This window comes from Rutidosis leptorrhynchoides, chromosome 4 (assembly GCF_046630445.1).
Source record: "Rutidosis leptorrhynchoides isolate AG116_Rl617_1_P2 chromosome 4, CSIRO_AGI_Rlap_v1, whole genome shotgun sequence".
Classification (NCBI taxonomy): domain Eukaryota; kingdom Viridiplantae; phylum Streptophyta; class Magnoliopsida; order Asterales; family Asteraceae; genus Rutidosis; species Rutidosis leptorrhynchoides.
The window spans coordinates 10,347,757-10,362,503 of record NC_092336.1 but is presented as its reverse complement, the minus strand read 5'-3'; positions in this window follow the sequence as shown (position 1 = coordinate 10,362,503).

The following is a 14,747-nucleotide window of genomic DNA, read 5'->3' as shown; positions in this document are numbered from 1 at the left end:
TACTATTAACTACTCTTAATATTCTGTATGATTAACTTGTTCCATTTGACTATTTTGAAGGAAATGGCACCGACTACTCGACACACCGTGAATATGAATGAAGAGGAATTCCGTACTTTTCTAGCTTCAAACATAGCCGCAGTACAGGCTGCACTACATACCAACAATAACCTTGGATCTAACAGTACAGGAAATCATATAGGATGCACCTACAAAGAATTCACTGCCTGCAAACCTTTGGAATTTGATGGAACCGAAGGACCGATCGAATTGAAACGGTGGACAGAGAAGGTCGAATCGGTGTTTGCCATAAGTAAGTGTACTGAAGAGGACAAAGTGAAGTACGCTACGCATACCTTCACAGGTTCTGCGTAAACATGGTGGAATACCTATCTAGAGCAAGTGGGACAAGATGATGCGTACGCACTACCGTGGTCAGCATTCAAGCACTTGATGAACGAGAAGTACCATCCCAGAACCGAGGTCAATAAGCTCAAGACAGAACTTAGAGGGTTACGAACCCAAGGATTTGATATTACCACGTACGAAAGACGATTCACAGAATTGTGCTTATTGTGTCCGGGAGCGTTCGAAGATGAGGAAGAGAAGATCGACGCGTTTGTGAAAGGATTACCGGAAAGAATCCAAGAAGATATAAGTTCACACGAGCCCGCCTCCATATAACAGGCATGTAGAATGGCTCACAAACTAGTGAACCAGATTGAGGAAAGAATTAAAGAACAGACGGCTGAAGAGGCCAATGTGAAGCAAGTCAAAAGAAAGTGGGAGGAAAACGGTGATAAGAATCACCAATACAACAACAACAGTAATTACAACAATAATCGCAACAACTATCCTAACAATTGCAACATCAATGGCAACTACAACAAATGGCCCAACAACAACAACAACAACAACAACAACAATAACAACAACAACAACAACAACAACAATAGCAACTACAACAATCATCTTAACAATAATAATAACCGCAACAACAACAACAATCAGAAGCAGCTATGCCAAAGGTGTGAAAAGTATCACTCGGGGTTCTGCACCAAATTTTGAAAAAAGTGTAAAAGAAATGGTCATAGCGCGGTGAAGTGTGAGGTCTACGGTCTAGGGGTTAATAGAATGAAAGGAACAAATGGTGTCGAAACGAGTAATGGCGGAGCAAGTAGTGTCAGAGCAAGTTATGCCAATGTAGTTTGTTATAAATGTGGAAAACCGGGCCACGTTATTAGAAATTGCCCGAACCAGGAGAACACGAATGGACAAGGCCGCGAAAGAGTTTTCAATATTAATGCGGCAGAGGCACAGGAAGACCCGAAGCTTGTTACAGGTACGTTTCTTATTGACAATAAATCTGCTTACGTTTTATTTGATTCGGGTGCGGATAGAAGCTATATGAGTAGAGATTTTTGTACTAAATTAAGTTGTCCATTGAAGCCTTTGGATAGTAAATTTTTACTCGAATTAGCAAATGGTAAATTAATTTCAGCAGATAATATATGTCGGAATTGAGAAATTAAACTGGTTAGCGAAACATTTAAGATTGACTTGATACCAGTAGAGTTAGGGAGTTTTGATGTGATAATCGATATGGACTGGTTGAAAGAAGTGAAAGCAGAGATCGTTTGTTACAAAAATGCAATTCACATTATACGAGAAAAAGGAAAACCCTTAATGGTGTACGGAGAAAAGGGCAACACGAAGCTACATCTTATTAGTAATTTGAAGGCACAAAAACTAATAAGAAAAGGTTGCTATGCTGTTCTAGCACACGTCGAGAAAGTACAAACTGAAGAAAAGAGCATCAATGATGTTCCCGTCGCAAAAGAATTTCCTGATGTATTTCCGAAAGAATTACCGGGATTACCCCCACATCGATCCGTTGAATTTCAAATAGATCTTGTACCAGGAGCTGCACCAATAGCTCGTGCTCCTTACAGACTGGCACCAAGCAAGATGAAAGAACTGCAAAGCCAATTACAAGAACTTTTAGAGCGTGGTTTCATTCGACCAAGCACATCACCGTGGGGAGCTCCTATTTTGTTTGTCAAGAAGAAAGATGATACATTCAGGTTGTGTATCGACTACCAAGAGTTGAACAAACTTACCATCAAGAACTGCTACCCACTACCGAGAATCGACGACTTATTTGATCAACTACAAGGTTCGTCTGTTTATTCAAAGATTGACTTACGTTCCGGGTATCATCAAATGCGGGTGAAAGAAGATGATATTCCAAAGACTACTTTTAGGACGCGTTATGGTCATTACGAATTTATGGTTATGCCGTTTGGATTGACTAACGCACCAGCAGTGTTCATGGACCTTATGAACCGAGTGTGTGGGCCATATCTTGACAAGTTTGTCATTGTTTTCATCGATGACATACTTATTTACTCAAAGAATGATCAAGAGCACGAAGAACATTTGAGAAAGGTGTTAGAAGTATTGAGGAAGGAAGAATTGTACGCTAAGTTTTCAAAGTGTGCATTTTGGTTGGAAGAAGTTCAATTCCTCGGTCACATAGTGAACAAAGAAGGTATTAAGGTGGATCCGGCAAAGATAGAAACTGTTGAAAAGTGGGAAACCCCGAAAACTCTGAAACACATACGCAAGTTTTTAGGACTAGCTGGTTACTACAGAAGGTTCATCCAAGACTTTTCCAGAATAGCAAAACCCTTGACTGCATTAACGCATAAAGGGAAGAAATTTGAATGGAAGGATGAACAAGAGAAAGCGTTTCAATTATTGAAGAAAAAGCTAACTACGGCATCTATATTTTCATTTCCTGAAGGGAATGATGATTTTGTGATTTATTGTGACGCATCAAAGCAGGTCTCAGTTGTGTATTAATGCAACGAACGAAGGTGATTGCTTATGCGTCTAGACAATTGAAGATTCACGAGCAAAATTATACGACGCATGATTTGGAATTAGGCGCGGTTGTTTTTGCATTAAAGACTTGGAGGCACTACTTATATGGGGTCAAAAGTATTATATATACCGACCACAAAAGTCTTCAACACATATTTAATCAGAAACAACTGAATATGAGGCAGCGTAGGTGGATTGAATTGTTGAATGATTACGACTTTGAGATTCGTTACCACCCGGGGAAGGTAAATGTGGTAGCCGATGCCTTGAGCAGAAAGGATAGAGAACCCATTCGAGTAAAATCTATGAATATAATGATTCACACTAACCTTACTACTCAAATAAAGGAGGCGGAACAAGGAGTTTTAAAAGAGGGAAATTTAAAGGATGAAATACCCAAAGGATCAGAGAAGCATCTTAATATTCGCGAAGACGGAACCCGGTATAGGGCTGAAAGAATTTGGGTACCAAAATTTGGAGATATGAGAGAAATGATACTTAGAGAAGCTCATAAAACCAGATACTCAATACATCCTGGAACGGGTAAGATGTACAAGGATCTTAAGAAACATTTTTGGTGGCCAGGTATGAAAGCCGATATTGCTAAATATGTAGGAGAATGTTTGACGTGTTCTAAGGTTAAAGCTGAACATCAAAAACCATCAGGTCTACTATAACAACCTGAAATCCCGGAATGGAAATGGGAAAACATTACCATGGATTTCATTACTAAATTGCCAAGGACTGCAAGTGGTTATGATACTATTTGGGTAATAGTTAATCGTCTCACCGAGTCAGCACACTTCCTGCCAATAAGAGAAGATGACAAGATGGAGAAGTTAGCACCACTGTATTTGAAGGAAGTCGTCTCCAGACATGGAATACCAATCTCTATTATCTCTGATTGGGATGGCAGATTTATTTCAAGATTCTGGCAGACATTACAGCAAGCATTGGGAACTCGTCTAGACATGAGTACTGCCTATCATCCACAAACTGATGGGCAGAGTGAAAGGACGATACAAACGCTTGAAGACATGCTACGAGCATGTGTTATTGATTTCGGAAATAGTTGGGATCGACATCTACCGTTAGCAGAATTTTCCTACAACAACAGCTACCATTCAAGCATTGAGATGGCGCCATTTGAAGCACTTTATGGTAGAAAGTGCAGGTCTCCAATTTGTTGGAGTGAAGTGGGGGATAGACAGATTACGGGTCCGGAGATAATACAAGAAACTACCGAGAAGAAGTATGTACTATTGGTATATACACTCTAATGATCAGCTCTTAGCAGCCCATGTGAGTCACTTAACACATGTGGGAACCATCATTTGACAACTAGCATGAAATATCTCATAAAATTACAAAAATATGAGTAATCATTCATGACTTATTTACATGAAAACAAAATTACATATCCTTTATATCTAATCCATACACCAACGACCAAAAACACCTACAAACACTTTCATTCTTCAATTTTATTCATCTAATTGATCTCTCTCAAGTTCTATCTTCAAGTTCTAAGTGTTCTTCATAAATTCTACAAGTTCTAGTTTCATAAAATCAAGAATACTTCCAAGTTTGCTAGCTTACTTCCAATCTTGTAGAGTGATCATCCAACCTCAAGAAATCTTTCTTATTTATAGTAAGATATCTTTCTAATATAAGGTAATACTCATATTCAAACTTTGGTTCAATTTCTATAACTATAACAATCTTATTTCGAGTGATGATCTTACTTGAACTTATTTTCGTGTCATGATTCTGCTTCAAGAATTTTGAGCCATCCAAGGATCCGTTGAAGCTAGATCCATTTTTCTCTTTTCCAGTAGGTTTATCCAAGGAACTTAAGGTAGTAATGATGTTCATAACATCATTTGATTCATACATGAAAAGCTATCATATTCAAAGTGGTAAACTTGTAATCACTAGAACATAGTTTAGTTAATTCTAAACTTGTTCGCAAATAAAGTTAATCCTTCTAACTACACTTTTAAAATAAACTATACACATGTTCTATATCTATATGATATGCTAACTTAATGATTTAAAACCCGAAAACACGATAAACACCATAAAACCGGATTTACGCCGTCGTAGTTACAACCGGGGGCTGTTTTGGTTTGGATAATTAAAAACTATGAAAAACTTTGATTTAAAAGCTATACTTCTGGGAAAATGATTTTTCTTATGAACATGAAACCATATCCAAAAATCATGGTTAAACTCAAAGTGAAAGTATGTTTTTCAAAACAGTCATCAAGATGTCGTTCGTTCGACGGAAATGACTACCTCTTTCAAAAACGACTTGTAACTTGTATTTCCGACTATAAACCTATACCTTTTCTGTTTATTTTCATAAATTCAAGTTCAATACGAAACCGTGGCCGCTTAAATCACTCAAAACGGATTAGAAACGAAGAAATGGCGAGCAAAACAAAATTGGTAAAAACTACTCATTTTAGCTACGTGAAAATTGGTAACAAATCTATTCCAACCATAACTTAATCAACTTGTATTGTATATTATGTAATCTTGAGATACCATAGACACGTATACAATGTTTCGGCCTATCATGTCGACACATCTATATATATTTCGGAACAACCATAGACACTCTATATGTGAATGTTGGAGTTAGCTATACAGGGTTGAGGTTGATTCTAAAATATATATAGTTTGAGTTGTGATCAATACTGAGATATGTATACACTGGGTAGTGGATTGATTCAAGATATATATATATTAATTTATTCATGTACGATCAATTGTGGACTTCTAATATCGGACCGCTAACTGGACAACTAAAAATCACCAACACGTAATAAAGAAAATATTGTGAATATATTTCTATTATATTTTGATATATGTATATATTGTTATAGGTTCGTGAATCAACCCGTGGCCAAGTCAAATTCTCGACGAAGTGATATTTGGTGAAAGTGAGTTATAGTCCAACTTTTAAAATCTAATATTTTTGGGATGAGAATACATGCAGGTTTTATAAATGATTTACAAAATAGACACAAGTACGTGAAACTACATTCTATGGTTGAATTATCGAAATCGAATATGCCCCTTTTTATTAAGTCTGGTAATCTAAGAATTAGGGAACAGACACCCTAATTGACGCGAATCCTAAAGATAGATCTATTGGGCCTAACAAACCCCATCCAAAGTACCGGATGCTTTAGTACTTCGAAATTTATATCATATCCGAAGGGTGTCCCGGAATGATGGGGATATTCTTATATATGCATCTTGTTAATGTCGATTACCAGGTGTTCACCATATGAATGATTTTTATCTCTATGTATGGGATGTGTATTGAAATATGAAATCTTGTGGTCTATTGTTACGATTTGATATATAGGTTAAACCTATAACTCACCAACATTTTTATTCTCAGGTGAATACTAAGAGCTTCCGCTGTTGCATACTATAATAAGGACAAGATTTGGAGTCCATGTTTGTATGATATTGTGTAAAAACTGCATTCAAGAAACTGATTTCGATGTAACATATTTGTATTGTAAACCATTATGTAATGGTCGTGTGTAAACAAGATATTTTAGATTATCATTATTTAATAATCTACTTAAAGCTTTTTAAACCTTTATTTATGAAATAAAGGTTATGGTTTGTTTTAAAAATGAATGCAGTCTTTGAAAAACGTCTCATATAGAGGTCAAAACCTCGCAACGAAATCAATTAATATGGAACGTTTTTAATCAATAAGAACGGGACATTTCAATTCATGACACAAATCAAAAAAGACATTGCATTCAAGTCGTTGAGTTCAATAAAGATCATTATTAAGTAAATGACAGATTAAGTCATCTATAGTTTGGATATATTATGAAATGGTATGCATACCTGTCATCTTTCGATGTAATGAAAGTTTGTCTTTTAAAAACGAATGCAATGTTTATAAAATGTATCATATAGAGGTCAAATACCTCGCGATGTAATCATATGTTATTGTATTCGTCCTTATGGATTAGGACGGGTCGTCTCAAGACACTTTCCTAGAGTCTTGATGTTAGGTTCGTATTCGGGGTAATTTTGAGAATTTCAGCACAATCTGAAACCAAAGGTTATGCGCCGCCAAATGTTACTCCATTTGGCGGCGCATAATAATGATATAAAAAGCGTGTTTCATGAAGTGACATTATATTCAAACTTATATGCGTTATACATAATTACATTTTGAGTGAAATAATAGGCCTTAAAACAATATATACCATGCTAAATAATGCATACACATCGGAATGGAAATTCAAAACGGTCAAAAGAGCGTCTAAATATAAGAAAAAGTCAAAATTGAAGGTTTTCAAGGTTTCGTTTCCAAAAATATTTGGGACAAACCGCCTTTTAGCAGTTTGCCAACAAATAGATCTCGAAAAAAATACATGATTTCAAGAAAAAAACGGTAACTAAATCGGAGCTACGAGTCAAAATATACGATAGATCTAACATTTTGGCCAAAGAAACACAATACCAAGCACCAAGGACCGTCGGTGGTGTTTGGTGCGTGGTGCAAATTTGCGAGGAAAGATGACTTTTTTGGAATCTAGACGACCTCGAATGGCATGCACGCTTAGAGAATGTTGCTTGTTCGGTCGTTTTAGGGTGATCTTGAGAATTTCAGCACAATCTAAAACCGGAGGTTATGCGCCGCCAAATGTTACTCCATCTGGCGGCGCATACTAATGATTTAAAAAGCGTGATTAATGAAGTGACATTAGATTCAAAATTGTATGCGTTATGCATAATTACATTGTGAGTGAAATAATAGGCCTTAAAAATATATATACCATGCTAAGTCATGCATTCACAAAAGTACTAATACGATATAAATTGATAACGTCCAAAAAGAGCATTAAATATGAGTAAAATGTCTTTTTCGGCATCCTGACGACCACGAATGGCAAGACACTTTCCTAGAGTCTTGATGTTAGGTTCGTATTTGGGGTGATTTCGAGAATTTCAGCACAATCTGAAACCAATGGTTATGCGCCGCCAAATGTTACTCCATTTGGCGGCGCATATTATTGATATAAAAAATGTGTTTAATTAAGTGACGTTAGATTTAAACTTCTATGCTTTATACATAATTAAATTGTGAGTGAAATAATAGGCCTTAAAACAATATGTACCATGCTCAGTAATGCATACACATCGGAATAGAAATTCAAAACGGTCAAAAGAGTGTCTAAATATAAGAGAAAATGCAAAATTGAAGATTTTCGAGGTCTCGTTCCCAAAAATATTTGGGACAAACCGCCTTCGGCAGTTGCCAACGAATAGATCTAAAAAAAATACACGATTTCAAAAAACGGTGACTAAATCGGAGCTACGAGTCAAAATATACGATAGATCTAACATTTTGGCCAAAGACACAAAACACCAAGCACCAAAGACCGTCGGTGGTGTTTGGTGCGTAGTGTGAATTTGTAAGGAAAGATGTATTTTTCGGAATCTAGACGACCTCGAATGGCAAGCATGCATAGAGAGTGTTGCTTGTTCGGTCGTTTTAGGGTGGTCTTAAGAATTTCAGCACAATCTAAAACTGGAGGTTCTGCGCTGCCAAATGTTACTCCATTTGGCGGCGCATACTAATGATTTAAAAAGCGTGATTAATGAAGTGACATTAGATTCAAATTTATATTCGTAATACATAATTACATTGTGAGTGAAATAATAGGCCTTAAAACTATATATACCATGCAAAGTCATGCATTCACAAAACTACTAATACGATATAAATAGAAAACGTTCAAAATGAACATTAAATATGAGTAAAATGTATTTTTCGGCATCCTGACGACCTCGAATGGCAAGACACTTTCCTAGAGTCTTGATGTTAGGTTCATATTAGGGTGATTTCGGGAATTTCAGCACAATCTGAAACCAAAGCTTATGCGCCGCCAAATGTTACTCCATTTGGCAGTGCATATTAATGATATAAAAAGCGTGTTTCATGAAGTGACATTAGATTCAAACTTATATGCGTTATACATAATTACATTGTGAGTGAAATAATAGGCCTTAAAATAATATGTACCATGCTAAGTAATGCATACACATCGGAATAGAAATTCAAAACGGTCAAAAGAGCGTCTAAGTATAAGAAAAAAGGTAAAATTGAAGGTTTTCGAGGTCTCGTTTGCAAAAATATTTAGGAAAAATCGCCTTTGGCAGTTTGCCAACGAATAGATCTCGAAAAAATACACGATTTCAAAAAAAAAAGTGAATAAATCGGAGCTACGAGTCAAAATATACGATAAATCTAACATTTTGGCCAAAGACACAAAACACCAAGCACCAAAGACCGTCGGTGGTGTTTGGTGCATGGTGCGAATTTGTGAGGAAAGATGTCTTTTTTGGAATCCAGATGACCTTAAATGGCATGCAAGCTTAGAGAGTGTTGCTCGTTTGGTCATTTTAGGGTGATCTTGAGAATTTCAGCACAATCTTAAACCGGAGGTTATGCGCCGCCAAATGTTACTCCATTTGGCGGCGCATATTAATGATTTAAAAAGCTTGATTAATGAAGTGACATTAGATTCAAAATTGTTTGCGTTATACATAATTACATTGTTAGTATAATAATAGGCCTTAAAACTATATATACCATGCTAAGTCATGCATTCACAAAAATACTAATACGATATAAATTAAAAACGTTCAAAAAGATCATTAAATATGAGTAAAATGTCCTTTTCGGCATCCTGACGACCTCGAATGGCAAGATACTTTCCTAGAGTCTTGATGTTAGGTTTGTATTAGGGTGATTTCGAGAATTTCACCACAATCTGAAACCAAAGGTTATGCGCCGCCAAATGTAACTCCTTTTTGCGGCGCATATTATTGATATAAAAAACGTGTTTAATTAAGTGACATTAGATTTAAACTTATATGTTTCATACATAATTACATTTTGAGTGAAATAATAGGCCTTAAAATAATATGTACCATGCTAAGTAATGCATACACATCTGAATAGAAATTCAAAACGGTCAGCGTCTAAATATAAGAAAAAAGGCAAAATGGAAGGTTTTCGATGATTCGTTTCCAAAAATATTTGGGACAAACTGCCTTCGGCAGTTTTCCAACGAAAAGATCTCGAATAAATACACGATTTAAAAAAACGGTGACTAAATCGGAGCTACGAGTCAAAATATACGATATATTTAACATTTTGGCCAATGACACAAAACACCAAGCACCAAGGACCGTCGGTGGTGTTTAGTGCGTGGTGCGAATTTGTGAGGTAAAATGTCTTTTTCAGAATTTAGACAACCTCGAATGGCATGCACGCTTAGAGAGTGTTGCTCGTTCGGTCTTTTAGGGTGTTCTTGAGAATTTCAGCACAATCTAAAACCAGAGGTTATGCGCCGCCAAATATTACTCCAATTGGCGGCGCATACTAATGATTTAGAAAGCATGATTAATGAATTAACATTAAATTCAAAATTATATGCGTTATACATAATTACATTGTGTGTGAAATAATAGGCCTTAAAACTATATATACCATGCTAAGTCATGCATTCACAAAAGTACTAATACGATATAAATTGAAAACGTTCAAAAAGAACATTAAATATGAGTAAAATGTCTTTTTCGGCATCCTGACGACCTCGAATGGCAATATACTTTATTAGAGTCTTGATGTTAGGTTCATATTAGGGTGATTTCGAGAATTGCAGCATAATCTGAAACCAAAGGTTATGCGCCGCCAAATGTTATTCCATTTGGCGGAGCATATTAATGGTATAAAAAGCGTGTTTCATGAAGTGACATTAGATTCAAACTTATATTCGTTATACATAATTACATTTTGAGTGAAATAATAGACCTTAAAACAATATGTACCATGCTAAGTAATGCATACACATCGGAATAGAAATTTAAAACGGTCAAAAGAGCGTCTAAATATAAGAAAAAAGGCAAAATTAAAGGTTTTCGAGGTCTCGTTTCCAAAAATATTTGGAACAAACCGCCTTCGGCAGTTTGCCAACGAATAGATCACGAAAAAATACACGATTTAAAAAAAAGGTGACTAAATTGTAGCTATGAGTCAAAATATACGATAGATCTAACATTTTGGCCAAAGACACAAAACACCAAGCACCAAGGACCGTCGGTGGTGTTTGGTGCGCGGTGCGAATTTGCGTGGAAAGATGTCTTTTTCGGAATCTAGACTACCTCGAATGGCATGCACGCTTAGATAGTGTTGCTCGTTCGGTCGGTTTAGGGTGATCTTGGGAATTTCAGCACAATCTAAAACCGGGGGTTATGCGCCGCCAAATGTTACCCCATTTGGTAGCGCATACTAATGATTTTAAAAATGTGATTAATGATGAAACATGACTAGGAACTTCAAAATCAACAGGTTTAATTCACATAAAGGTGGAATTAGTGAATCAAACCATAACTAGTGAATATGTGAAGCTTTTTGGGATTAATTTAGTTAAACCACAAAATGATTGTGATTAGATTAACACCTAGAGCTGTTATTCACCTCTTGAGTGATTTGGGTTGAGAGAGAATCGGATAAGGCAAACCAGATCTGAGTGATGTATGTGTAAAATGAGAGGTTTAACCTAAAATGAAGAACATAACACTTATATACCCTTGCTGTTGACTCACCCGTGCGAGTCATCCATCACTCGTACGAGTTGGCTTCCTCAGCCGTACGGGTGATCACTCACTCATGTCATATCATTTAGGTTATATTTGTGACTTACCCCAGCATCAACCGTGCGTATGAGCCTGTCAGACGTAAGAGTGAGGCTTCACTCATACGTCTGACTAAGTCTAACATAGTCAAACATCATTATCGCGTTCCTGCAGTATCTGTAACCACATACAAACACACATAGGATAATAACGAGCGATCATGGTAGCCTGTAAACTGTAGTACCTACAATGGAGGTGGGTTAAATGTCTAGGGACTTACATAAAATGCATCAACAACTCCCCCTAGGACCTAGACCATCGATTACAATAAAGTAAACGTTCGTGAAATACGTATAAGTCCAAAAGTAACATCAGTTTAACATCAAATACATATCCAGATTCTCTCTCTCGCATAAATACATCATCAAAAATAGAAATACAAACTAGCAATACAATATCTTACATAGATCAGCTGGCTTGAACTTGATTTGAGCTTTGAGCATCACTTTCTCTGTTGAGGTAGGCATGGTAGACATCGATCACACGTTGATATCTCATAGCTTCCTCTTTTCGATCATCTCTAAACATAATGTGATGGTGGTGAAGTGTCTCCCCATCAAATCTCGATAAGTTCATTAGCCACATAGGATCTAAAATCCTCACATTGTTGAACCGTATGCTTCCATCTTCCTTTTCAATTGCAGTTAAGATTACTGCTTCTTCCGATAACTCATCATAGAACTACCATCTGAAGTTTTTGCATATATCCTTGGGTAAGGACATCAATGGAGATTGCTTCATGTACTTGGCTGGACGGAACTTAACAACGCATACAGGTCCACCTTTAGAATTTCTCTTTGTCGGGTGCATGGAAAACCTGGCGGCTGTTGACTTAAAGATGTCCCATTTCCCTGTCTTATACTCATATCTGAGTTTTCTCTTAAACCACCTGGAAAGGTCACAATCTTTAGCGTTCAACATCTTTAGCTTAGCAAGTTGCATGATCTCGAAGTACGGTAGAGTTTTGAAGTGACTAGGACGTGCCATATAATCAACTCCTCCTTCCCTCTTGATCGCGAAACAGTTGATCTCCTTGAAGTAACCCCAGCTTAAAATTTTACCCTTGGAATACTTCTTGGTTCTCTTTCCCCTTTCGTAGAAACTAACAAACTTCGGCTCGAGTTCTGGCTTATTCAACTGATCATGGTTAATGACGTTCTGTTTCCACCAACTCTGACGGATCTCGTCTTCTTCAACGTTTCTGTTAACTTTAACACTATCACGTTTGAACCATTCATTAATCTCATTCTATGCCTCGGCTTTAGCTTGCTCGGATCGGAGTTTCTTCTTCTTCAGCTCAATCTCTTTTCTTTCTTTCTTAACGAGCAGTTTCTCATGTCGGATTTTCTTGTTCTTTTCAATTAAAATATCCACTTCTTTCACTTGTTTTTTGTATACCTTCCTTGCCTGTTCTAAATCATCTAACTTCTTTCTTTTCAAATCAATACTCTAATTGAAAAAGTCACTTAAGGTGTTGAGTGAAGGATTTGAGTATGGCTCAAGCGAAGGCATAACAATCTCAACTTCTTATTCTTTTTCTTCTTCATCATCAGATTCTGTTACCAATTCATCCTCGGATTTAACAATCACATCCTCTTTTACACTGTCCTTACCAACGGAATCTTCACTCTTCTCATCAGCAAACAAATTATCGAAATCACTCAAGTTGATATTTTGGATTGATTCGGGAGGGATACTGGCAAATGACTCTTCTTGTGGAGCCTGGTTCTCAGCTTCAACTGTCTCTGCATCCTCTGTATCGTTTTCACTATCGTATGCCAGAGCAGCAAGCTGTTCTACTAGAAAATCACTTGGTGGAATGTCCCCCTTTTGGTATCTCAAAAGAAGGTCCTCCAGTTCCAGCATCTTCTTCATCGTCTTTCTCGTCATCACCACCCAAATCAGAAGAAAATTCTTCTCCTCTCTCCTTAATCAACTTAGTTTTACTAGAGGTAATTGATTCGATCTTATTGTTCAAATCCTTCAATTTCTCCTTATTCTCACTCTTAATCGCCAACTCCTTCTTCTTCAACTTCTCCGTCCTTCCCTTCTAACGGTCCAGTCTATCAGATAACCTTTTGTTTTCTTCTACCAACGACTCAATCTTAGCTTCACTGATCTTCTTCTCCTCAATGGCTTGATTCTATAGATTGGTTATTTTCGTGATCAAAGACAACAGTAGATTTTGTTGTGTCTTGAATTCGGCTGATGTGACCTGAGGTGTTGTGGTGGCAAGTTTTGGTGAGGTAACAGCTACTCTTACATCCTTCATGAAACCGGATGGTTGTCTCTGAGCTTGTTGTTTCGAACCTCCCTGTGATGACTTTTGAGATGAATCAAAATGATGTTTCGTTCTCTTCTCCTTCTTCTTGGCCTGTTCTGAAGTCATCGCTTCCTTCCCTTTCCTTTTTCTCTTAAAGTCAGGTTTCAAATCCTCGTTTCTTGTCTCCTCCATTCTTCGGAAAGTTATCAGATTCATTGGCTTAAGGTGAATAATATCCTCTTCAAGCTTAGGTAGATCAGGTGCAACGTCATTAATGATCAATTGAAGAAAATGGGCATAAATGAGATATCTGTGAGTAGAACTGAAAAGATTCGCTTTGAAGTAGTGTAAGACAAATCCTGAGAAATCGTATGGAGCCTTTAGGACAAGTGCCACAAACATACTTTGCACTTTTTCATTCAACTTATCAAATCCAGATTTGTGTCCACTCAAACAGTGCATGATCACGTGAGCAAGATATCTAAACTGTGGAGGCAGAAGCGTCTTCATCAGTTCAGATTTGCCAGCAATATACCCAAAATAAGCACATCTTTTAAATAAACCATGAATTCTTTCTCGAATGATCGTCATGTGGGAGCAGTTCTCGTCATTAAAGCCCAAAATCCTCCTTATCACTGTCTTAGAAACAATGATCTCATGCCCTTAAACCTTACTAACAAGCTTAGCATCATCTTCTGAAACGTCAAGTACAGCATTTCTCCAAAATTCTCTTTGATGGCTATAGTAGGTCGTGCATGGAGTACAAATAGCTGTATGTATCCTTGAACGCTGAAGGAAAGCTATAATCTCTGTAAAATGATCACCTCTCTCTAGAGTAGTATCA